The sequence below is a fragment of the Marmota monax genome, unplaced genomic scaffold (genome assembly GCF_021218885.2).
Source record: "Marmota monax isolate L192 unplaced genomic scaffold, Marmota_monax_Labrador192_F-V1.1 WCK01_AAM20220418_F8-fsc00486, whole genome shotgun sequence".
Lineage (NCBI taxonomy): Eukaryota > Metazoa > Chordata > Mammalia > Rodentia > Sciuridae > Marmota > Marmota monax.
This window is the reverse complement of record NW_026692133.1, coordinates 324126-349106: the sequence shown is the minus strand read 5'-3', so window position 1 is coordinate 349106 and position 24981 is coordinate 324126. Positions and strand designations below refer to the sequence as shown.

General features: G+C 36.0%; 1 pseudogene; it reads left to right on the top strand.

Moving 5' to 3' along the window:
- The first annotated feature begins 22773 nt into the window (after window positions 1-22773).
- Window positions 22774-23191, top strand: LOC124108901 (cytochrome c, somatic-like; annotated as a pseudogene).
- Window positions 23192-24981: the final 1790 nt, after the last annotated feature.

The following is a 24981-nucleotide window of genomic DNA, read 5'->3' as shown; positions in this document are numbered from 1 at the left end:
TAAAAATAAACAAGTATATCCTTTTTTGAAAGGAATTTAGCACATTTATTATAATCTCTAAAAATGTTTATTTCATAATTTTTGAACTGGTAGTTTCTCTTTCCAGGGCTTTATATCAATGAAATAATAAAGATGCAAACATTTGTGTACAATAATATTTATTTTCATGTTATTTCTAATAACCAAAAATAGAAGCAATCTGTATGTTCAACAATAAAAGAAAATATAAATAAGTTATTTCATGTTTATATAATAGCATGTTATACACACATGAAAGTATTTTTTAAATGATGACAAGGAGAACAGGTTTAGGTGGAAAAGAGACAAATACAAAACTATATTTACACAATGGTCCAATTTAAGTGTATTGTAATAGTGTCATATCTGAATTTAATTACAATTAATTTAAAATGTTTTATTTGACATATTATGAAGGTCATAAATTAGAGACTGACATACTATTTTCTTACAGGGCCAGGTAGTTAATATTTGAAGCTTTTTGGGATTTAATTTGTATTAATCATAGGGCCAAAGGATAAACTAAAGATATTGTGTATCCTTGATATATATAACCATTTAAAATATTATCATTTAAAGATTTAAAAAAAAAACAGGAAGCTGGCTACAGTTTGCCAACTCTTGTCTTGCATTAGCTAACTTACAAAGTTTTCAAATAGATTTAGGACCTAAAATGTCTTGTTTGGTTAAGTGCTAATAATCATACTTAGTCCATGCACCTCAAAGGACTGTGGTAAGCACTCAATGTACAGGGAAGCTGCCAGCACATAAAACATGACATAATGGTCCTACATAGTTTTATATTTTTAAATGTACATCGTTGAAAATATAACAGGATGTGGCACCATTTGCTCTCAACTGAAGTTCCTTTTCCTTTCTTCACCCATTTAAACCCCCCAGTCCTTCAAGGACTATCTGGAGTTAGTCTCTTCCAAAAAGCCACCCTGACTCTTGAAGCTACATGAATCTCACATTATGCATATGCCATTTAGATTCTACATGTATATATGATATTTTTCTGTGTTAGATGATATGCATCTTAAGGGAAGAACTTGTCTTGCATGTTTTTTATGTCCTTCACTGCAAACAGTTCACCATAATTACTTTGAACTTTTTATTTATTTAAAATATACTTATTAAATTAAATGAGAGGAACAGCACCGCTGCATTTGCTTCAGAAACACTCAGTTTTGTGATTCCAGGGAATGAAGACTTAACCTCCAAGAAATCCTTTATTTGACATTTTACAAAGATATACACCAATCAGCACAAATAGGTACAAGAACATCATTTAATGTTTCCAGGGGAAAAATTGCTATCTGTAAACCACAGTCATGCTATACTCTCCCACTTCGCTTCAAACTGAAAATAATAACAATTAAAATAACACCTAGAAGCTGTGAGATCATGGACTTTGTATAATCAGTAGGATTTGATCCTCAATACATTCACTTGTTTGAAACTATTTTAAATTTACAGATAGAAAATTTCAATTTTGTGAGATAAAAAAAATTTAAGTATCATAAAATACATTACATGTCTTCAAACAGTAAACAAATGACATGCATAGGACCCTTCCCACTGCACACATTCAAGAGCAAAACTAAGAATTGTTAAGTGCTTACTCACTAATGACATAGCACAAAATGTGCTAGGTGTTATGGGGATGTGAAAAGATAGAATCAATCTCTGAAAGTCAGAGACCGTAAATATAGCAAATTCAAGTATTTGGAAAAGGTCCAAGAATAGAAACAAAAATAAAATAACATACTTGTTAAAACATGCATTTATATTAAGAGGTTAATTTTGATAGATGAGCTCAAGGAGCAACTGCCAGGGGTCATTAATGTCTGCAGTAAGTCAAAAGAATAAACCTTATCCTGAACACTTCTCAATATGGATGAGTTATCTAATGCTTGACAAATTACCACCACCAGCCCTGCAAACATATAGTTCTTTTTGAAAAATCACATTTTTTCTCAGTTTTTCTGGGTCAGGATTCTAGGGAAACTTAGCTGAGTGGTGTGACTTGATGAGTCTGTAGTTCAGCTGTTGGATGTCTGCAGTCTCATCTAATGACTGGGGACAATTGCTTCCAAGCATGCTCCTTGGGTTGATTGCCTCAGTTCCTCACTGGCTGTTGGCCAAAGAATTCAATTCTTTACCAAGTGCTTTCATGATATGACAGCTGCCTTCCTTCAAAACAAGTGATGGGGGTGTTGAAATGGAGAAAGGAAGACAGAGAGAGAGAGAGAGAGAGAGAGAGAGAGAGAGAGAGAGAGAGAGAGAGAGAGAAACTGCCCAAGAAGGAAGCCACCCACAATCTTTTAACACCTTAGCTCAGAAGTAAGATACCATCATGACTACCATATTCTCTTGGCCTCACAGACCAATCAATACTAATACAATGTTGGAAGAGACTACATAGGGTATAAATACCAGGAGCCAGGGAATCTATGGGAACCATCTTGGATATTGGCTGCTGTAAAGGGTAACTATGACATTCAGAGCAACTTAAATCAAGTATTTGGTCACATCCCCTGATTTCTTTGGGACCCAGGAACACAGTGAGAATAATTCTATATCTGACCACCTAAGGGAGAGGATTTCAATAGACGCCAGACTATAGGAAATAGTAGCAGAGACACTGATGACAAAAAAAAAAAAGTCACCCTGCGATGGACTAAATTGCACACGCACATGCTTGGGCGTGCACACACACACATCCAGATCTTGAAGCTCCTATCCCATTTGCAGATGGATATTTTGGGAGGTATTTAGATTTAGATGAAGTCATGAGGGTGAGAGCCCTTGTGATAATTTAGTGTCCCTATAAGAGACAGAGAGTTTACTTGCTTGTGTGTGTGCTCTCTCTCTCTCCTCTTTCTTCCTCTTATTCTCTCACTTTCTCATCCTCCCTTCAAACCCTGAACCATGAGAGGATTTCAAGATGGCATCTGCAAGCCAAGAAGAGACTCCTCACCATAACCCAACCATGCTGGCACCCTTATAGTGGATTTTTGGTATCCAAACTGTGAGAAACTATTTTTAGTTTCATAAGCCTCTTGATTTACAGTGTTTTATTTTGAGCTGTCAGGAACCCTACTCCATGCACTGTCTCCCTTGTGCTGGAGCACAAGCCTTGTTCAGATGGTACTGCTTCTCACTTCATGATGTTTATGTCCAGTTGAACAAAGTAACCACATGCTGATTGGTAATAAGATCATTTTTGAGAGATACGAAATGTGAAAGAGTGTGAATTCAGCCCTTTGGCAGGTAAAAGTTCCAGATCTAGCACATTTGAGAGCAAATAGTTTAAGGAAACATCTCTAGGAAACAGAGCTGGCAGGATATTTGAGCATTATCTGATTACCCCACCAACAGTCAAATAAAAGCATCAAGTTTGCAGGGAGGCATCCTCTGTGATGAAAAGTGACAACTGACAGTAAGAGAACACACACACACACACACACACACACACACACAGGACTTTAAAAAGCAAGTTGAATGATACTAAATGTACCGTTGCTAGGTCCATTCATAGAGGGGCAAAGAGCCCTGTGCACCTCAATAACTCTGAAAGAACACATCTAATAAGCACTGGCATTGCAATAATGGCCCTCTGAAATAAATACCTTTCAGAGAGTTGAAATAGATTGCTTATTCTTTGTCTATAAATACTAAGCTTGTATAAAATGGTTATCGAAAGATTTATATGAACAAGCTCATTTTATGGGTTTTTAAATACTTCTTAAACTTAGATACAATATACATAACATACAATTTCCACTTTAAAGTATACAAGAAAGTAATTTTTAATTTATTCAAAGAATTGCACAATCATCATCACTATCTAAATGCAGAACATTTTTTATCACCCCCCCCCAAAAAAAACACTGTAACCATTATCAATCACTTGTACTTCTTTTGAGATAGCATTTTAAAAATATATGCTACAGAATGATAGCTTGATGAATGTCAATGGATGTTTTACCAAAAATTTCATAATCAAGAAAATATATAACATTGGATTGTATAATGTTTAACAGACTTCTTTATTGCAAGACCTCTCAGTGATTTTGATATGTTTAGATCATCTGTCATACATATCTATGAAGAAGATAATGGGCAACATTTCTCATATTTACTTAATCATGAAACTAGTGGGACTAGTGTTCCAAAGACAAGTTGAAACACTGTGATGAGATGTTATTCCTATCTTCTGAGACTCTACATTCTAAACTCACACTACCTAATACGATAGCATTAGCCAGATGTGGCTGCTGATGACTTGAAATGAGGTTAGGCTGATTGAGGAGTGCTGTAAGTATAAAATACACACTGAATATGGAAGATTTAGTACAAAAAACCCAGAATGTAAATGATATCATTAATATTTTTATATTGATTACATGTTAAAATGATAATATTTCAAATATATTGGACTCAAACAAAATACATTATTAAAATTAGTTTCACCTGCTTCTTTTTAATTTTTTTTATTGGTTGTTCAAAACATTACAAAGCTCTTGACATATCATATTTCATACATTAGATTCAAGTGGGTTATGAACTCCCATTTTTTACCCCAAATACAGATTGCAGAATCACATCGGTTACACATGCACATTTTTACACAATGCCATATTAGTAACTGTTTTATTCTGCTACCTTTCCTATCCTCTACTATCCCCACTCCCCTCCCCTCCCATCTTCTCTCTCTACCCCATATAATGTAATTCATTTCTCTCCTTGTTTTTTTCCCATTCCCCTCACAACCTCTTATATGTAATTTTGTATAAAAATGAGGGTCTCCTTCCATTTCCACGCAATTTCCCTTTTCTCTCCCTTTCCTTCCCACCTCATGTCTCTGTTAAATGTTAATCTTTTCCTCCTGCTCTTCCTCCCTGCTCTGTTCTTAGTTGCTCTCATTGTATGAAAGAAGACATTTGGCATTTGTTTTTTAGGGATTGGCTAGCTTCGCTTAGCATAATCTGCTCTAATGCCATCCATTTCCCTGCAAATTCCATGATTTGTCATTTTTTAGTGCTGCGTAATACTCCATTGTGTATAAATGCCACATTTTTTTTTATCCATTCATCTATTGAAGGGCATCTGGGTTGGTTCCACAGTCTAGCTATTGTGAATTGTGCTGCTATGAATATCGATGTGGCACACTCTTTTAAGGTCTTCAGGGAATAGTCCAAGAAGGGCAATGGCTGGGTCAAATGGTGGTTCCATTCCCAGCTTTCCAAGGAATCTCCATTCTGCTTTCCAAATTGGCCACACCAATTTGCAGTCCCACCAGCAATGTACAAGAGTACCCTTTTCCCCACATCCTCACCAGCACTTGTTGTTGTTTGACTTCATAATGGCTGCCAATCTTACTGGAGTGAGATGGTATCTTAGGGTGGTTTTGATTTGCATTTCTCTGACTGCTAGAGATGGTGAGCATTTTTTCATGTACTTGTTGGTTGATTGTATGTCCTCCTCTGAGAAGTGTCTGTTCAGGTCCTTTGCCCATTTGTTGATTGGGTTGTTTGTTCTCTTATTGTCTAATTTTTTTGAGTTCTTTGTATACTCTGGATATTAGGGCTCTATCTGAAGTGTGAGGAGTAAAGATTTGTTCCCAGGATGTAGGCTCCCTATTTACCTCTCTTATTGTTTCTTTTGCTGAGAAAAAACTTCTTAGTTTGAGTAAGTCCCATTTGTTGATTCTAGTTATTAACTTTTGTGCTATGGGTGTCCTATTGAGGAATTTGGAGCCCGACCCCACAGAATGTAGATCGTAGCCAACTTTTTCTTCTATCAGACGGCGTGTCTCTGATTTGATATCAAGCTCCTTGATCCATTTTGAATTCAATTTTGTGCATGGCGAGATAAGGGGATTCAGTTTAATTTTGTTGCATATGGATTTCCAGTTTTCCCAGCACCATTTGTTGAAGATGCTATCCTTCCTCCATTGCATGCTTTTAGCCCCTTTATCAAATATAAGATAGTTGTAACTTTGTGGATTAGTCTCTGTGCCCTCTATTCTGTACCATTGGTCCACCCGCCTGTTTTGGTACCAGTACCATGCTGTTTTTGTTACTATTGCTCTGTAGTATAGTTTGAAATCTGGTATAGCTATGCCGCCTGATTCACACTTCCTGCTTAGAGTTGCTTTTGCTATTCTGGGTCTTTTATTTTTCCATATGAATTTCATGATTGCTTTATCTATTTCTACAAGAAATGCCATTGGGATTTTGATTGGCATTGCATTAAACCTACAGAGAACTTTTGGTAATATCACCGTTTTGATGATGTTAGTTCTGCCTATCCATGAACAGGGTATATTTTTCCATCTTTTAAGATCTTCTTCTATTTCTCTCTTTAGGGTTCTGTAGTTTTCATTGTATAAATCTTTCACCTCTTTTGTTAGGTTGATTCCCAAGTATTTTATTTTTTTTGAGGATATTGTGAATGGGGTGTTTTTCCTCATTTCCATTTCAGAAGTTTTGTCGCTGATATACAGAAATGCCTTTGATTTATGCGTGTTGATTTTATATCCTGCCACTTTGCTGAATTCATTTATTAATTCTAGTAGTTTCTTTGTAGACCCTTTTGGGTCTTCTAGGTATAGAATCATGTCTTCTGCAAATAGTAATAATTTAAGTTCTTCTTTTCCTATTTTTATGCCTTTAATTTCTTTCGTCTGTCTAATTGCTCTGGCTAGTGTTTCGAGAACTATATTGAATAGAAATGGTGATAGAGGGCATCCCTGTCTTGTTCCAGATTTTAGAGGGAATGCCTTCAATTTTTCTCCATTCAGAATGATGCTAGCCTGAGGCTTATCATAGATAGCTTTTACAATGTTGAGGTAAGTTCCTGTTATCCCTAGTTTTTCTAATGTTTTGAACATAAAGGGATGCTGTACTTTGTCAAATGCTTTTTCTGCATCTATCGAGATGATCATATGGTTCTTATCTTTGAGTCTATTAATGTGGTGAATAATATTTATTGATTTCTGTATATTGAACCATCCTTGCATCCCAGGGATGAATCCTACTTGATCATGGTGCACAATTTTTTTGGTGTGTTTTTGTATTCGATTTGCCAGAATTTAATTGAGGATTTTTGCATCTAGGTTCATTAGAGATATTGGTCTGTAGTTTTCTTTCTTTGAGGTGTGTTTGTCTGGTTTTGGAATCAGGGTGATGTTGGCCTCATAGAAAGAATTTGGAAGAGCTCCATCTTTTTCTATTTCCTGAAATAACTTGAAAAGTATTGGTATTCTTCTTTAAAGGTTTTGTAAAACTCCGCTGTATACCCATCCAGTCCTGGGCTTTTCTTGGTTGGTAGTTCTTTGATTGCTTCTTCTATTTCATCCATTGATATTGGTCTGTTCAAATTGTGTGTATCCTCCTGACTCAGTCTGGGCAAATCATATGACTTAAGAAATTTATATATGTCTTCACTAACTTCTATTTTATTGGAATATAGGTTTTCAAAATAATTTCTAATGGTCTTCTGTATTTCTGTAGCTTCTGTTGTTATATTGCCTTTTTCATCCTGTATGTTAGTAATTTGAGTTCTCTCTCTTCATCTCTTCGTTAGCATGGCTAATGGTCTGTCGATCTTATTTATTTTTTCAAAGAACCAACTTTTAGTTTTGTCAATTTTTTCAATAGTTTCTTTTGTTACAATTTCATTGATTTCCGCTCTGATTTTAAATATTTCTTGCCTTCTGCTACATTTGCTGTTGTTTTGCTCTTCCTTTTCTAGGGCATTGAGATGAAGTGTGAGCTCATTTATTTGTTGTTTTTTTTTTTTTCTTTTTTTGAGGAATGACCTCCATGCGATGAATTTCCCTCTTAAAACTGCTTTCATTGTGTCCCATAAATTCCGATATGTTGTGTCTGTATTTTCATTTATCTCTAAGAATTTTTTGATCTCCTCCTTTATGTCTTCTGTAACCCATTGATCATTTAGTAACATATTGTTCATTTTCCATGTGATGTGGGATTTTTCCTTCATTCTTTTATCATTGATTTCCAGTTTCATTCCATTTTGATAAGATAAAATGCATGGTATTATCTCCACCCCTTTATATTTACTGAGGGTTGCCCTATGGCATAATATATGGTCTATCTTTGAGAAGGATCCATGTGCTGCTGAGAAGAACATGTATCCACTTGATGATGGTTGATATATTCTATATATGTCAGTTAAGTCTAGGTTATTAATTGTGATATTGAGTTCTATAGTTTCTTTATTCAACATTCGTTTGGAGTATCTGTCCAATGGTGAGAGAGGTGTGTTGAAGTCACCCATAATGTGACTCCTAGAAAAATTTTTAATTATACATGTGAATTGATATATATATATATATATATATATATATATATATATATATATATATATATATATATATATATATATAAACCTTTCTTAGAAATATCATCTGAAATCAGTTCAAAACTCTGTATCTTATTTATGAACTCTGGAAAGTTATAGAGTTGTTTCATTAACTTGTAAAAGTTAGGTACATACAGTATAAAAAAGAAAATTTATTATATTTGTTTAATAATAAGGTTTCATTTAAAAATCCTGATAATCAGTAAGTATGAACAAAATACAATGAGGTTACTTTAAAAAAAAATGAGAGAAAGAGAGAGCCTGTCTAATGTACAGCTCTTGCTCGAGTTGGTGCTTACAAATATTAAATGGAACAATTTTACCTAATTATACATTAATATTTTAACAAGAGATCTGGCTAATTAACTTTACTTACAGCAATAACATGCACCCTGGTAGCGATGCCTGCAATTATTGTGTGTTACATTGTAATTTTTACTTTATTCAACAATAGTTAAAGTAGCTCTGTGCCCAAGCATAACTGGAAATCTCCTCAGACTGGTGAATGTGGAGCATGTTGGAGTGACTGCCACAGCTGGCAGCGGAAGAGTGGCCTATTGCTTTCAACATTCTGGGAAAGGTAATTAGACAGACTCATGATGATTTAAGAATTAAAAGGAAAGACTAACCTGGGAGGAAGAGAGATGGCACCTCTAGAACCACAGGTGGACAGGCTCAGAACCAGTTTTCATCAGCCAACTAATATCCTAGTAGGTAGTAAGTGATCTGGAGGAACTAAACACTAGTAAGTTAACCTCCCCAAGACCTCAGTCTTGGGGTAAACTGCTTAGAACTGAGTTGAAGGAGATTCAATTTCCTTCAATGAATCCTGTTGGCTTGAACAGAGATCTGAATCCATAAGCATCACTATAGCTGGGGACCCAGGAATCTGCTCAGCCATGAGTCCTCAGCATCACCCCTGCGATAGTAGGAAGCAATAGCAGGAGTGGATTTGAGATTCCTGTCTTTTCACTTGAGTGATACTTGTGTTTGGATGTGAGGTGTGCCCTCCAAAACTCCTATGTTAATGCAGAAAGGTTCCAAAGAAAACTAATTAGATTATGGAAGCTGTAACTTAATTAGTACATCCTAAGTTGGAATGGACTGTGTTGTAACTGTAGGTTGGGGTAGGGGACTAGAGAAGTGGGTCACTGGGGGTATACCCTGAAAGGGTCTTGTCTGCACCCCACCACAACCACCACCACTCTGTCTCTGTTTCCTGCCATGGGCCCAGCAGCTTTCCTCTACTGGGCCCTTCCCCCATGATGTTCTGCCATGTTCTGGGCCCAGAGCAATGGAGTGGGCCATCTATGGACTTTGACCTCTGAAACCATGGGCCCCAAATAAACTTTTTCTCCCCTGAGTTGTTATTTTCAGGTATTTTGGTCACAGTGACAAAAAAAAAAGCTTACTAAAACAACTGGGTAGATTTGACCCATTCTTAGATGGTGCAAGCTCCGAGGGTTCCAGGACAACTTAGTGAGAAGAGAGACCAAGAGGAAGAAAATGGGTTTCCTATAAACAAGGCAGGAGTTGCTTAAACAAGCAATGACAGTCATGTGCTATATAATGGTGTTTGGGTCAATGGTGGACAGCACATTGATGGTGGTTCATAAGATTTATATAGCCTGCTGACATTGGAGCTATCTTAGTTTGTGTAAGTACACTCAGTTATGTTTGTACAATGAAATCACATAATGACACATTTCTCAGAATGTGTCCTTGTCCCTAAGTGATGCATCACTGTGGTTATACATGTAAGGAAATAGGATCATATTTTAATTCCAAGTTTATGAAGCAGTTCTACCAAAAATATATATTTTGCATATATGCCTCTTGTCAAAATCTCCTCCTCAGTTGATTGGATAAATCTCCTCCATCCTAAATTCATTCATCATGCATTTTCCATTTTGAAGAATCTTTAGATTTTTTATTTTTGGCCCATCATATCATAGTGTACATTACAGTCTCACAAGGTGCCCATATAATGATAAATTGAAATGGATAGTTAACTCATGATTTATTTTCTTAAAGCAACTGGACAAAAAGGCTACAATAGTAATGACTATATCCTTACTTTTTATTGTTTATTGTGCTTGACTGAGATGAGTCAAGGGTAGAGTCCTGAAAAAATGTTTTACCTTATTTGGGAGCAAATGAGTTTACCAGATGGGTTCAAAAGTGCTAGCAATGTTTCTTTGTTCTATGATGAACTCCCTCTTAGGATAGTACAATGCAGACTTCTATAGTATCTTCATATTGTTGCATATCAAAGACTAAAACACAGTTTTAGTCTTTACAGGATGTGCAGAGAGATGATGTGAATTGGAGGCTTATTCTGATATTTACTAATTGGGCAAATTTGAGCAACTTAATTCCTTTGAAATACCAGTTTCCTCTGGGAAAAACTGGGAATAGGTGCCTACCACTTGAAGTTATTGATGATTAAACACAACCATACCTGTGAAGGTGCCAATCAAATGAAGGCAACATGCTTTGGGAGGTGGCATATGGATGGGCTTTCTCAGTTTTCACTCTGGTGGCAATCTCTGTTTTGTGCAGCCTTTGATGCTACTGTTGGTGTGACTTCCTAAGCCAGAGTTTCTTCCACAAGCTGGATTTATTTGTAGTGAATGTTGCCCAGTTGGGAATTTTCATTCAGTGTGGTAGAAAGTACATTTCGTAGTCTAAATGACCTGGGATGTAATTATAGTCTAGCTGTGTGATCTTGGGTAAGTTATAGCCACTCTCTGGAGCTTGATAACATCATCATTATTTAAACAAATGTTTTTATTAGGGAATCCTGAAGTTCACACATTTATTCCAGTGCCAGAATCTATAGAACCCCCATTTGAATATATGAATATATGAATAAGAGTCACGAAAGTGCTTATTCCATGTTGTGCTCAGATTAACTAAAGAAACTCAAATATTATAGCAACATGGCACTTATTAAATACAATTCAAGTAAGTTAAGTAATAGACAATCATGTTGCAATTGTACAGCATCCAGCATCTTATTTAAAATATTGAATAATCCAGTGTGATATCCATAATGCTAACTTAAGAGCTCTTCCTGGATGAAAAATAAATGTCTAGAAATTGAATAAGATTCAACTACTGTCACTATGTGAATTTACTGTTTTGAATAAACAGAAACTAAGAATCATAGGTTATTTCTTTCTAGAACTTCAAGTTTGTGAAAGACTTGTTCAAACATATCTAAATACAACATTAAGCAAGCTGAGAGCAGACTGTCAGTTTCTAATGAAGAATTCCTTTCAAGAACATGACACTTTTATTAAAAAGAAAAAGAAACACAGTGTTGTTCTCTCATGGCTTCATTCAAAACAGTATTCAAAGTTAGAACAATTTGGAGCCTAAAATAAAGCCAATAAAAGAGAAATTTGTGCTCATAAAAATTTTCACTCAGGATGTTATAAGTCAGACCATACTTTTTTACTGGCTTCCAAGAAACCAGCATCACAAAGTTTACAAACACCATGTGATGATATTCCACTCTCAGGCCATAGTACTCTACTCCAAATTCACGGAATATTCTGTGAATCAATATTCAATCTGCAAACCCACCCACCCTATTGTCATGGCATATCACCTTTTGGTTAATCATAGTTAGGAATAGAAATAGACTCCCTTCTCCTTCCATATACAAGGAAGTGTATGGAATAAAGTAGTGATGAAATTGTAGAGATGGGTGCATGCTTACTGACTTTCTGACCTGTCTTAAACCTCTTTCAACTCCTGAAACCTCAATTGTTCTACAGGTAAATGGGGGATAATGCTACTTTTAACACAGAGAAGATAGGAAGTCAGTGAAATCATGTGTATTACTTGTACCTCATACAGCTCCTGGAACATGGAGGGCCTCCTAAATGAAAGCAATTATCATTATCATCCTCTCTTATTTTAATAGTTTACTTGTTACTATAAATATTTGTTCCATTGCAAAAGTGGCAAAAGATCTAATTAATGGGTCAACTCTTAGATCTATTACCTGTTCCCCAACTAAGTAGCAATGCTCCCTTGGTGAATCATAACTTGCTCCTCCAGCTTCAAATATTTCTTCTTTAGGGTAATCATAATGTGCAAAACCTTTTTCTCACATAGGTACAATGTAAGATATGGGACTCTTCTACCTTTCAAATGCACATTTCATAGCATTGCTTCATGACAAGGTGGGAAAGCCTGGGAAACAATATTAGTTTTATGTACTGGCAAGGTAGGAATAGGAAAACTAAAAGAAGCCAGTCTGTGTCCAGAAGTCTCTCATTTTAAAGCCAGCAACATTAAGTGCAGGTACTGCTTGTAAATTCTGCAGGCTTCTCATCAGGCAGGCCTCAGAAACCTTGGGGAATCTTCCAATGTTCAGTTTCCGCAAGTATGGACGTTGAAGAGCTGTGGAGCCTACACTCTGGTGATAAGAGCAAGGCAGCCAAATACTTCTATTTTGTAGAGAGGGAAAAAGAAAAAAAAATCCATGTAAAATCATACCATGCTTCCTGACCCACTAAACATGAGCAGAACACTAGTGGGGACATTTTAACTTTTTCCTATATAGTACTGATATGAGTTCATAAATTTATAAAAAAGATGAATAAAATTTACTAAGTATGATATTCCCAGCAAATTATAAGCCATGTTGATTCTCATTATTCATGCTAGTTATATTCTATAAAGCTCTCACAGACACCAAATTAGCAAATATGGATCGTTGCTCCCAGAGGAAATGCTGGTTAAGTTCCTGTGGCCTCTGGTCACAACATTTTCATCAAGCAATGAATACACAAGATTGTTGTGTGTGTGTTTATCTTTTAAAAAAACTGATTTAATATGTATTTTCAATTCATCAGCATTTAGTTCTTGACCAGAAGCACTATCAACTGTGCCTGAATAAGGCTAACTTTACACCTAAATTTTCTCTGAGACACATCACAGTCTTCTTATACTAGGAACAGCAGAGAGCATTTCAGTATAAAGTTTGGGACAATTTCAACAGTGAAACTGCCAACAAAAATACAAAAATGTGAAAAAAAAGTGATACTAAACAGATCATGAAAGGAATATTTCTTTGCAGTATAAGAGCAAATACAAAGTAATAGAGAGTCTTTTCATTAAACCTTAGCTAGGAATATGCACCTCTGAACACACAAATTTGTCTCAGCTCTGCATATATATGTCCACAAATGACCAGGAAAGTCATGTAAGTATTGTTTTCAGGGTTGCAATTAACTTTAACAAACAGGTGAGTTCACAAGTAGAGAATCCATAAACGAGGAGGACAGACCATATCAATACACAATAATCAGTAATAGAATATATGATTAAATACAACTTACAGTTAAGAGGCACTACTTCAGTTTGTACTAGGTACACCTAAATTTCATAATAGCCTTCTTAATGGCAGAGGAGGTTTATGAAAAAAAAAAAAAAAAACAAAAACAAAAAAAAAAAACTTCACATTTCTTTCAAGTTGACAGTATGTACCACAAGAATATGGAACCCCTTTGGTTTCCCCATATTTCTTACAAGACTTATAAAACCTGGCTGATTTCTTTAAAGCATTAAGGCTTGTAGGTACTAATGAGTCTATTTTGGTAGTTGGTGCTATGGGCATATTTTTCATACATAAGTGTCTGTCATGCTACTATTTTCTCATGTTTGGGGAACTTCCTCTTAGGTGATTACAGATCATACAAAGATCACAAGGAAGACCATAACATGTTGCCTACTTGAAGCTGCAAACTCATGATTTGGCTCTGAAGAAGTCAGGAAACCTTCATCTGCCTCTTTTTGTCAGACTTTCATGTAAATGATTACATACAGCAGCAGATCTCCAAATGTGGTTTCTGAATGAGCAGCAACTTGCTAGAAATATAGCTGTTGACTACTCATTACCTAATCTCCCATTTATTACACAGGAACTGCTGAGAGTGGGGCCTGGAATTCCATGGCTTGACAAGCCCATCAGGTAACTCTCAAGTTTGAGAATCACTGATCAAAGCAATCTTCGGAAGAATGTCCATGTCATTTTAGTGATTAGTAAAGGTGCATGGGTCCTTGGATCCATAATAAGATTTTTAGACAAGTTTGAATTTGAATCATGAGAATGTAATCATACATATCCCAAATCCAGAACAAAATTAAAAATCAAAACCAAAAACAAAATGAGCTTAAACTGACAGTGCATTTTAAGACATTATTTCACAATCAAATCATTGAAATTAATGAGTTTTTGTGATATATTTTAACACACAACCTATTTATTAATTTATTTTTCCATCTGTCCAGATAAATTAATCTGAGTTAAGGTTTTTTTTAAGGCAAAAGGGATGGGGTGTGTTTGTGTTGTGTGTCTGTAGGTATTGGTATATATGTAAATAAGTCATATAGAAAAAGCTAGCCCTACACCAGTATGTCAGAATTATAGTCAAATATGACATAAACGACTGTAAGAATGTTTTTAAAAGGAAGTAAATAAATGTTTATTATATTGATTGTACTACAGCCAAGTAGCTTATGTAGTCCACTTGGAACTTTTAAGTGTGAGACATGATCTATACTAAATATAAATTGTATTTTATTGGAAATTATGAGCAGGGTAATGGCATATGTACTTTTGTATCAAGAAATCTTTGTTTTAGACTTTGCCCTTTTGCAAACTGAGTTCTTAGGACAACCCTTTATCTTTCTGAAGTTCAGATTCCCAATCTGTTAAGTGAGAGTACTGGGCTTAGTGAGCTCTTAAGTTCTCTGATAGATTGCAATTCTACCTGAGATAGACATTGGGTTAGAAATGCAAGAGTTAGCTTAGAACTGGAGTCTCAGAGATGAGGAAATGCACAAGGTAAAGACAGGTAATGAAAGCCTCAGAGATGGTCCTGATTATTGCAAGACTGGATAGAATACTCAGTGCCAGCAAAAATGGTGGCCTATGGAAAGAAAAAATAAGGAGGCATCAACATTATGATGTGAGGGAATGCTGCCTTCCTATAGTACAAAGATAATGCAAGTACTGAAGGTGACATTCATTGCCGCAGTCTGGCTGGGCACACAATCATGAGCCACCACACAGCTTGTAGATTCAAACAGCAACTCTTTATTCCCGAACTCACACCAGCTGTCTACAATCATGTTCTGGGGAAATCCACGTTCTCTGCCCAAATTCACCCCCACTGGGCTTCTGTCTCCCAAAAACTACTGTCTGAATCCCGTGAGAACTCAAGGGGAACTCCAGCAGCAGGATACACCCTATTCCCAGCAAGAATAATCTTAAACCTTAAACCTGGAACCTAAACTGGGAATGCCCTAAACCTGATTATCCTAAACCGGGAACACCCTAAACCTGGAACCACCCTGGTCCTTGAGCAAGGTCACCTACATGCAATGTCACTGCAAAATGTCCTATTTCCACGTGTCCTTCCACTAAGCAACATGGGGTACGCTGGCAAGGAAATTGTCATACCTACTTGGCTAATGGCTCCCAGCAATTCATATAGAAAAAAAAACATAATTCTCCAATTCTCCTTGGAACTGAGCCTCCTCAGGAAGCCAGCAAGATGACAAAAGATGACTCAGTTGGCAATTCTACCCACTGCCCTTCATTCAACACATTCCATGTGTTGGTGAGCCATTACTTATCCTCTATTGCGGTCTTTTTACAGTGTTTGATCTCCAACTCAATTGCCTAACTCTCACTCACTCGCTTCCAGCTAAATTTGTAAGATCATCCAGCAGCAAGACTTTGATATTTAGTCCCAAAGGTTATACTCAAATTCTTGCATCCAGTTTTAAAATGTAAGTTTTGTTATTATCTAGGTATAACAAGGCCAACAGGTCAGGAGATGCCTGCTTTTGAGAAGGTAGTTTCTTATTCTCAGGGTTCCCAAGAGAGCATGCTATACCGCACTGAGTCACACAAGCACTGGGTGGTTGGAAGGCAGAAGGAACAAAGGAAATCACAGGCAGGGGTCATTGTGTTTTCTATGGGAAGGAGCAAGTGAGGCAGAGTAAGCAGATTTGGGATTGGAAACTTTGACTGATTTTGGCAGGCTCTAGGGCATAGGACTCTCCTTGGTTGGGAGAAGTGTAAGCCCAAGGTAAAGGAAGTATTTAGTCAGAGTGGGCAGTGTGGACTTTGGATTGGTTAGTTTGCATATGAAAAATATGCTTGCAAATGACTCCTTCATTATCTGTAGAAATTGGCTAGCCCTAGGACGCAGTTTCTCCATAATCAACATGGCCCCAGAAACAATGGCCAAAATAAAATGAGTAAAATTCTTAATATACACCTCCAGTGGCCACTTCCTTCTGGCCACATTAGATCCTTAGATATGATGAAATCAAAAGATGACAGCCTCTGCTCAAAGCAGTTGAAGTTGAGCCCCAAGCGGAATACCTTTTCCTTAATATGATCATATACATGGAACAATGTAAAAATGAGTTAAGTATGTGTAGGAGACATAGGTTTGGAATCAGTATTCCTATTCAATAGTTCTGGGATATGTCATTTAGCCACATGAAAGAACTTTTTTTAAAAAAATCTGTTCAAAATCTTTACTCCTCACACTTCAGATAGAGCCCTAATATCCAGAGTATACAAAGAACTCAAAAAATTAGACAATAAAATAACAAACAACCCAATCAACAAATGGGCCAAGGACCTGAATAGATACTTCCCAGAGGAGGACATACAATCAATCAACAAGTACATGAAAAAATGCTCACCATCTCTATCAGTCAGAGAAATGCAAATCAAAACCACCCTAAGATACCATCTCACTCCAGTAAGATTGGCAGCCATTATGAAGTCAAACAACAACAAGTGCTGGTGAGGATGTGGAGAAAAGGGTACACTTGTACATTGCTGGTGGGACTGCAAATTGGTGCAGCCAATTTGGAAAGCAGTATGGAGATTTCTTGGAAAGCTGGGAACGGAGCCACCATTTGACCCAGCTATTTCCCTTCTCGGTCTATTCCCTAAAGACCTAAAAAGAGCATGCTACAGGGACACTGCTACATCGATGTTCACAGCAGCACAATTCACAATAGCAAGACTGTGGAACCAACCTGGATGCCCTTCAATAGATGAATGGATAAAAAAATGTGGCATTTATACACAATGGAGTATTACTCTGCATTAAAAAATGACAAAATCATAGAATTTACAGGGAAATGGATGGCATTAGAGCAGATTATGCTAAGTGAAGCTAGCCAATCCCTAAAAAACAAATGCCAAATGTCTTCTTTGATATAAGGAGAGTAACTTAGAACAGAGTAGGGTCGAAGAGCATGAGAAGAAGATTAACATTAAACAGGGATGAGAGGTGGGAGGGAAAGGGAGAGAGAAGGGAAATTGCATGGAAATGGAAGGAGACCCTCAGGGTTATACAAAAGTACATACAAGAGGAAGTGAGGGGAAAGGGAAAAATAATACAAGGGGGACAAATGAATGACAGTAGAGGGGGCAGAGAGAGAAGAGGGGAGGGGAGGGGAGGGGAGGGGGGATAGTAGAGGATAGGAAAGGCAGCAGAACACAACAGACACTAGTATGGCAATATGTAAATCAATGGATGTGTAACTGATGTGGTGCTGCAATCTGTATAAGGGGTAAAAATGGGAGTTCATAACCCACTTGAATCAAAGTGTGAAATATGATATATCAAGAACTATGTAATGTTTTGAACAACCAACAATAAAAAATTAAAAAAAAAATCTGTTCAATAGTCATGATAATATTAACCAAATTTTTGTGATACCCTCATAAAACAGGCCCTTTAATACCATAAAAGGATATAATGGGTTAGTACTTATAGTTATTTTAACAGCATAAGATTAGATTGACAGAGGTGAACACTGTAGTGTTTGTGGGTAAAATAATATATCCAGATTTGCTATAATTATCCCAGAAAACAAACAAAAAATTGAAAGGGGTTGATGACATAAGAATTAAAAAAAAAATACTGCTAATAATCGGACTGGATGATGGGAACACAAAACTCATTATTCAATTCTCCTTTTGTGTATTCATGAGTATTTTCATAATAAAATGTTTTAAATGCAGGTTGAGAGACATAGAAGTAGTTTTAGACATCAACAATCATTGAACGACTCTTACATGGAAACTGAATCTTTACTGTACAATATTTATTTTTAGTATCATGGGTCAAAAATATGTCCTCTTTCCTAGAATTTTGGTTTGCTGAGGTTACTTGATCTTTTCATCAGTTCCAAGTGTCTCCAGGCTAATATTGACTTAGGTTAATTAAATTCTTGCTGTAATACATTTGTGATAAGTAATGTAATCCCCAATGGTGAAACCATAACCATGCTATGACTGCTTCATGATGAGTGGTCCTGTCAATTAGGGAATTTCCCTAATCAAAAGCCCTTCACTGTCAAGAGAGTGTCCCTGAATAGCAGCGAAGATTGCTTAATTAGTGAGGTTAAAACAACCTTCAGAAACAAGGTCAAGATGACATTTCTATCTGCGCCATGCTGATAGAATTCTCTAAACAGAGCACTTAGAAATCTTGGTGTGAAAATTCCTGTCAGTCTTAGAAGGAAAGGAAAAGAAAAGATGAGAAAGAAGGGAAAAGAAAGGAAAATATGTTGACTTGAATAGCAGTTAACTACTATTGGCTTTACATATATTGACTTTAATAGCAATTAATTTAATATACTAGCTATTGGCTTTACACAGTATTTCCTTAAACTTTTGATTGAGAAACTCTACCCAAATTCATCATTCTCATTTGAAAAAATAACAATCATTTTAAAAAAATCAATGAACTATAACTATAAGCCAATCAATAGAGGAAATTTTAAAAAGAAGCAATTCTCTGAGAGTCATCTTCTTGTCTCTGTAAAACCAATGAAAGAGATTGCAAATAACATTGAGCCAATCTGTGTGATAAAAGGAGATGAACTGTGTAGGAGGCCTTTAATCAAAATGCTTTATGCTGCCACAAAGCACTTAATAATCAATGTGTCTGCTATAGAAAAGCAGCAAGGATGAACCTACACAAATATATTTTATTTGGTGGTGTCTGTGCATTCAAATGACAAAGAATTATTTTTTTTCCTTCCCATAAAATGAAAATCTCAGTGACAAATCCTGAAAAAAAAATCTTTACTTTGTATGACCAAACAATTTTGCATTTCCAACTGATTAAATTCTCAGTAGAACACAGCAACTTTCAGATTCTTTGTTTAACTTTGTGTACTTTCATCTACCATGGTAATGAAAATTTAGCAATTCTCTAAAAACATTTAATTGCTCAAACTAATAACAGGGTCTTCTGATAAAATAAGTCACATTGTTTAATCCTTGCCCATTTCCAAGACCAGTTTGCTTTTGATAAAAGATCTCTTTAAACCTTCCTATATTTTCAAACTTGACTTTTATGCAAAGTATAAACAAATAATTTAGCTAAGAGGAAGAAAGGAAAGGCCTACATTTATTGAAGGTATGTATTTTTTCAGGTAAATAAGTATCCACAACTTTGTTAACAAGAATGAAAATGGGATTCAGGAATTGATTTGTAACTTATTCAAGCTTGGGCATCTCTAAGAGGCTGAATTTCAACATCTTACACACTTTTCACTTTCTTTTGTTGTTTCTGAATCTTATATAAAAGTCAAGTATTTGGAATATTGGCTACCTCCCCTCAGCAGAAGAGTCATAAACTCAAAAAAAGATCATATAGAATTCTATACTATCCTCTCCTATTTCAACATAGGATCATTGTGTTTTAAGTAAAGAAGAATGGAGGGAAACCATCATGGAGTCTGCAGAACAGGATGACCACCCACCTATTAGTGGGACTGCTAGTTCAACCTTACCCATTCAGGATCACTGCAAATTGACATAATATAACTTGCCTCTCAGTTCCCAAGTTTATTTTTCAAATTTAAATTTTTTTCAATGTGCTTTTCTGTGTCCTCTTGATAATTAATTCAAGCCTGAATATAACCAGAATTGCAAATAAAGTGTAAGAGAAAAATCTTTGTATTTGTATAAGAAATCTTGTGCTTGAAAATACTATGGAAACTGTTCTAAAGCCTGTAAACACTATGAAACTGTGTGATCGCATTATTATAGACCCAAGACAAACTTGTGCCAAGTGAGTATCATGCTGACATATAGAAACTGAAAATAATCCTAGCCAAGAAATTTGTTATACATTTCAATAACAATAAGGGGTTTTACACTATTCCATACCTTGGCTGATAGATTATAGACTGAAAGAAAACCACCAAAGATCAATTGGTCGGTTTCAAAATTACAACTTCTAGGACTGATATCATCTAAGCCTGGAGAAGTTGATTAGACAATAGGCCCAGGGTCTACTTTCCTCAAGGAGATTAACTGCAAACCACCATACATTTCATCAGTAACACCCAAAGTATAAGTCTCTTGTCATCCACCCTCTTCTCCACCCTGAAACTCTCAGTCCTTCTGGGCCCCTGGGTCAGCCCTCTCTCACCTACCCACCCTAACAATTGAGATGAACTCTCTGGAAATAAGGCTTCATTCACTAAATCTTCTAAATGTGCATGGTTTCCTATCTCTCTCTCAAGTGAAGTCTTCTTGTTATCTTCTCACAGTCAGATGGCTCAGCATCAGGACCTGGGTTTTTTTTCTTCTTTCCTCCCCATCACCAATGTTAACAATTATCATCTGCCCCTACATCATATCTAATAGCTTCCTCCCTTGCCCCTTAGCTGTCACTTAACTAAATCACAGAAAGTAGTTCCTAAACTGGAAGAAAAAGTTGTTGGATCTACCAAAGTTTGCCCTAGTTAGTAATTTCAAATCATGAAAAAGTCCAAAGCCATCTTACCTAAATTATTTATTTGTACTTGGCACCAAAGTCAAGTTTGAAAATCTAGGAAGAGTATAAAGAAGTCTTTTATCCAAAGCAAACTGGTTTTGGTAATGGGGAAGTATTGAATGCGACCTGTTTTGTTTTATTTTGGTTCCCAGTTATTAGTTTGAGCAATCAAATGATTTTTAGAGAACAACTATTTGGTCATAAACCTCTGTTATCCTCCAGTCACCACCACTCATGGAAGACTTTGTCAGGTGATCCATAGTCTTCCTCTCCACTGCAAGTCCTGCCAATCTCCTACCAAGTGAAGGACCTCCAGCACCTTGATCTTGGGTGACCTCCTCATGACATAGGACCATCTCTTTTGCACCTCAGCAGTTACTCATTCCACTAGGAAGGCTTTGGACTTTGTCATGCCTTGACATTACTAATGAGGGCATTTCTTGGTAGATCCCAAATACATTTTCTTTCAGCTTATTAACTAATTTATTATCTTCTCCTACTGTGACCAATCTGCTGCCTCACAATGGCCTCCAAAAATTGTCTGCTTTACTGTCCCTCCTATTATTGGCCTCTAATTTCTTCAGTTTCATTCTCCTTTTGATTAAATTCTATAATCCATCATTTCACTCATAATCCTATCCTACTTGTCTTGCACAAGTGGGATCCACATAGATGGTGTCCATGTTCTCTGGCCTTGCACTGGAGTCAGTCACTCATACTTACATTTTTAAACAAATGATCAACAATCGGTTACATTTTTCTGGTCAACATACTTCACTCTTTTCAGTGTCTATTTCTAGTGTATGTTACTCTCCTTTAGACATGTCCTTAGAGCCCCAGCTTTTCCTTTTCTTATAGCCACTTCATGGAATATGTTGAAGCCCTCAACACTGCACCACCGCATTCTTCCACACATTTTTCTTCATCCTTTTCAACTCATCTTACATTGATTTGCCATTTATCTTTCTTTAAAAAGTCAATTCCTAATAGTTGGATCCCATCAACTCCAGTCTTCCTCAGAAATATATAATACCATTTTTTTTCCATCTTACACATTTAATCACTCCATCTCAAATCAATTCTTCTCAATGGAATTTGAACATGTTCATGTCTAATCAGTTATAAACCACTCTTTTAACATCACATTCATATCCAATCACCTTATCTTTCTTTCCCACCCTTCTGGGAATGGAAAAAATTTCCATTTTCTTATGTCTCATTTATTCAGCAATTTGTGCTAATCTGTTTTTTGACTATGTCACTCCATCAGAATAATTCTCAAAAAGGTCACTAATAATTGATAACAACTAAATCCTATGGACATATTTTAATCCTATTTTGAATACTTTAGCTCACACGTCAGGCCACAGGGAGATGGAGCGAGTGCAGTTGCCCTGACATGGGTATATAGGTGCAGACAGGTGTGTCCTTGAGCTAGAGCGTGGGTTGTCTGACTTCTGATCTGGAACCTTCTTTGCGCTAATGATGAAAGAATGAATTAAAAATGGGTGACGTTGAGAAAGGCAAGAAGATTTTTGTTTAGAAGTGTGCCCAGTGCCACACCGTGGAAAAGGGAGGCAAGCACAAGACTGGGCCAAATCTCCATGGACTATTTAGGCCGAAGACAGGTAAGGCTGCTGGATTCTCTTATACAGATGACAATAAGAACAAAGGCATCACCTGGGGAGAGGATACACTGATGGAGTATTTGGAGAATCCCAAAAAGTACATCCCTGGAACAAAAATGATCTTCGCTGGCATTAAGAAAAAGGGAGAAAGGGCAGACCTAATAGCTTACCTCAAAAAAGCCACTAATGAGTAATAGCTACTGCCTTATTTATTACCAAACAGAAATGTCTCTTGGCTTTTTTATGTGCACCATAATTTAATTGATGTGATACACCAGAAATCAGATCATGAATGACTGATAAAATTATTTTTGTTGGACAATCCTGATTTAAGTAAAACTGACTTGCAGTTAAATTAATATTTTGGTTATATTCCCACTTCAGTACATTCTATCACTGTTTCCCCTTTTTAAAGTTATGGTTGGACTTAATTAGTAATGTTCACAGAAATGGTGAATGACATCTGAAAACTGGTTTTATATTTAGTTTTATAGAATTGATTATGTGAATATGTTTAAATTTGGGGGAAATCCCTTCACTCAGAACCAAGCATGATTCACATTTGTTTCAATTTGTGTTCATTAGCCTATTAAAGGCAGTGGTTGAAGATAAAGAAGCAGTATCTACTTTATATTTTTGTTGACCATGCCAATTTAATTACAATTCCCTGTATCTAAAATGCTGTTTTTTCCTTATGGAAAGGCATTTTAGTGTGATTTATGTATGATATTAAATAAAGAATATTTAACACTTCTCACATTTTATAGCTGATCTATACGTTCAGATGCTTTTAAGTCAGCATAATGCAATAACAAGTTAGACTTTACTTTTTAATTCTTTATTTTCTAAGATTAAGTTATCATTTAGGATTGTTTTTAAACAACTATTCATAAACAATACTATGGAACATCTAGGTGGTTGGTAGTGGTGCTTTTGCCAACTTATTAGATGGAAAGATTAAGGTAAAAGAGATATACCCATCAGTACAAATTTGTAAAATATGTTACCATAAGATTTAAGATAACTAAATTAACAATCACAGATCATGAAAAATAAATAAAAAAGCAAATACTTTCAGCAGTGCTGGGTATTGTTAACCATTGTTTATTTCTTACATTCTCTTCTTTTTATTTCAAACAGTTATGTGTACATACACTCAAGTATGTACCTTCTGGTTTTTCTTCTTTCCCTTTGGCTACTTCTTAGTCTTTTTCATAAGTCAACTTCCTTTCTCTGACCATTGACCTTAAGAGTTTCTCAAAGCCAAGAGCAAGTTCATATTCCTCACTCATGGTACAGTTTCTCCCTTGATATCAACGAAAGCCCTGACTTCTCAGATTTTTCTCTCTAGGAGGATGTGGTTCTGAGCCCCAGGACTCTATATCCTAATACCTAACTTTACATTCTATATGTGTATACTAAAACACTTAAAACTCAGCATAGTTAAATATACACACAAATCTTAATGCTTCAATAGCATTAACTTATAAATTTGTATGCTACTGCAATTAATCTAGCTGCATAAGGCAGATGTCTCCCTAAGATTTATCCTTGGTCTCTACTGTTTCTCATTTATTGTTCTGGTTTCTCAGAACTTCTATAAATTTTAATTAATAATACCTTACTTATATGTTTTCACAGTCCCTGCCCTTAGACATCATTATCTCTGGTATAAATACATTGCAATGTTTACTAAACAAAAGCATGTTCTGCATGAGGGCAGTCTCGGCATTTTGTGGGAACTTTCTAGATGTGTAGATTCTCAGGCTACCCCCAGAACAACTGAATCATATCGTGCCTTTTAACAAGGACTTTGAGTGAATCATATGCATATAAGTTCAGAAAAGCACTGAACTAAAGAACATCAAAACTTCCCCACAATTCTATTAGGCCCAATGCAAGCAAGTTAATTTCTACCACCTGAAGATTAAGACAAACAAGAGTCTTTGCTCATTAGCAGTATGTTTAAACCCTCAAATTCTCCAATGAAAGAAGATACTTGTAGTTAACACTTTATTTTGTTGATGTTGTTTGTAATTAAGGTTCTTGAATTGCAATGTACGTGACTGTGGCTTAACTCCAAG